Source organism: Rhamphochromis sp. 'chilingali', assembly GCF_963969265.1.
Source record: "Rhamphochromis sp. 'chilingali' genome assembly, chromosome: 8".
NCBI lineage: Eukaryota > Metazoa > Chordata > Actinopteri > Cichliformes > Cichlidae > Rhamphochromis > Rhamphochromis sp. 'chilingali'.
This window is the reverse complement of record NC_137935.1, coordinates 20,435,822-20,438,439: the sequence shown is the minus strand read 5'-3', so window position 1 is coordinate 20,438,439 and position 2,618 is coordinate 20,435,822. Positions and strand designations below refer to the sequence as shown.

At 39.1% G+C, this 2,618-nt stretch overlaps 1 long non-coding RNA gene across 1 annotated transcript; it reads right to left on the bottom strand.

Annotated features, from left to right (window-relative positions):
• Positions 1 to 388: 388 nt before the first annotated feature.
• LOC308401227 lies at positions 389 to 2,394 on the bottom strand. The gene is made up of 2 exons (XR_013972493.1): positions 1,545 to 2,394; positions 389 to 1,162 (listed from the first exon to the last, which is right to left on the bottom strand). It is a non-coding gene; the product is annotated as an uncharacterized lncRNA (long non-coding RNA).
• Positions 2,395 to 2,618: the final 224 nt, after the last annotated feature.

Below are 2,618 nucleotides of genomic sequence, written 5' to 3'. Positions count from 1 at the left end.
AATTGGGATTCTAATTGAGATTACAACTGAAATCAGTGCTGTGATAGTTAGTTTAAGATCACAACCTGATTTAAAACACAGTCTAACATCAACATTCTTGCCCCTGAAAATAGGTCAGGATGGCCGAAAAATGTACTTTAATGTACTTTGTTTCATTGGAACAGTAAAGTACCATTACAAAGAAATGAGTACACCTTTGTAGATATCACTGATATGGAGTTTTTCATGTTTTACATACAGACTTTCTCATTTAAACCATGGTGACTTAAAAGTTTAGCAGCAAGACACTTGTTTCCTTTGTTCCATCAAACATTTCTTTCAGCCATCTGTGTTTATCAGAGCGATATGTGACTAATTTTTTATTGAATCACCAGAAAGTACACAAATACAAGATTAAATATTTTATTTATTTATCAAAGATACATAATTACACATTGATACAATGAATAAGGTGTCTATAAAAATTACACATGGTGTAAGAAAAACATTATAACATACAAATAAGTGTTTTAAGATAATCTGACATACTTTAAAAGCATAAGAATAAAAGTTTAAAAAAAAAAATCATGTTCTTTGATGATCACATTACATGTATCACATTTTTTAAAGCATAACGTAGGGTGTTCACAAAAACAGTTTTATGATTACTTTTTCCACAGTGCTTGTATGCCTCTTGCAAAACTATGTACTTATCACCATATGACATAATAACTCACGATTATGCAAGACCAGCCATGAAATGTCCGTCGCTTCATTACAATCATTTGTCCCCGCTGCTGCCCTCAGACCCAGTCTTCTGTACTGTGGGGTAAAATTGCTTTTTTGGTGGTTCATAAAAAATATCTCAAAAAGCGATGTTAGTGAGGGGACCAGAAACACTGGGTTGCAGAGCAGTTGGTAAGGACTTGTATATTTCTGGAGAGTCTGCAAAAGCTGTCTTGCTCGTGCTCCTGATTGGATATGTGGAGCCCGGCTCTGATATCTCACTGGTTGCAGCTAAAGGTAGGCATGCCTTGGAGGCGGAGTTGGTCTCGGGCGCAATCTTTCAAACGAGCCTCACGGCATTTCAGGCAACCTCAGGCCGGAAACAACATCCGGTCACTCGCGGTCAAAATCCACGCAGAGCTGGTGTTTCGCAGGGATCAGGTTAACACATCTGGGTCTAAAAATATAAAGAAAAACAAAAAGAGTTTTAAAACACGCAAACTAGCAAAATATCAAAGGAGCATAACATAACAATAACAAGATGATATGAGATACCCGATGAGGCCATGATAGGTGATGTAGACATGTAATGTATAAACTTTTACGGGAGTTAAAAGTGGAGCTTATATATATTTTAAAGTGTATTGTACGTGGGATAGGCTCCAGCGCACCGCGCGAGCTTGAGAAAAGGATAAGTGGAGGCGAATGGATGGATGGATGGTGTATTGTACCTGTTACAAACCATTGTGATATTTATTTATTTTTTTAAATGAAAGGATTGACAGAATGGTAAAAAGGAAAATGCAAAAATGTAGTTAGAGAGGAAGATTAACACTTACCGAATGATATGCGGATAAGGAAAGAGACGCAAGTTGCTGTTGAAATCGGCCGCTCCCTATGCGAACTCGCAAGCAGTCTGAGCGGTTCCAGTTGTTGATATGGCTGAAGGCAGGGGTCTTCTGGGAGCTCGGGGGTAGTCTTAACCTGAGCGGGAGATCATAAAAATCGGACCTGGAGCGGATTGGCTAACCGGGGTGCGAAGGGAGCGGTGCAAGGGTTATGTGATTGGCAGCGGGGCGAAGTAAGGGGGGGAGTTGGTCTCCGGCGCAAATTTCGAACGAGGTAAGCAGCGCATTCGGGAGCAGAGCGGGGAGCGAACAAGCAGGAAAAAATTGTGCTCTGCAAGAAGTTGTGGATCGGAGATTAAGAGCGAGGTAGAACTTAGAGTGTGCGTTGAATTTTAGAGGTTGCTAGTAAGAGGGAAGTTTTTGAAGAAAAAAGACTAAGGATTTTCCCTGTTATCGAATATAAGGTTTTGGGAATAGAGGGGTAGCTAACAAGTTATTGTAGGGTTTTGGAGAAAACGCGGAGGGTTTTTTAAGGAGTTTTCCCTGCTTATGTTTCTAAGGAGGGTTAGGGTTAGGGGATCGCGAGTTTTTTCTGAGTATGAGTTTTATTCTAAATCTACAAATGCATATAAATCGAAATAAAGTTTTCCCCCAAGGCATGCAGCATGTGTTTGTGGCCATACTGAACGTTACAAAAGCACAAGTTTAACTAAACAATTTTAATATGGTTTAATACATTTTTAAACACATGAGCACGGAGCCCGAGAGAGCACGGTCCGGAGACACGGGCGCGCCCCCGCGCGCCCAGACACACAGCCTCGGGGGCGCGCGCGCGCACACACACACACTGACCCGCCACCAGATGGCGTTTTTTTAGCATAAAAAAATAAAAATAAAAATTTAATTGCTTAAAGAAATAAAAGAATGCTATTTTTTGATATATAAGAAACTTTCTAAATAATCAATTATATTTTTATGAATATCATATTTTTATGAATATCATATTTTTAGGAATATCATATTTTTATTACTTAATTACTTAATTAATTAATTACTTCCTACTTC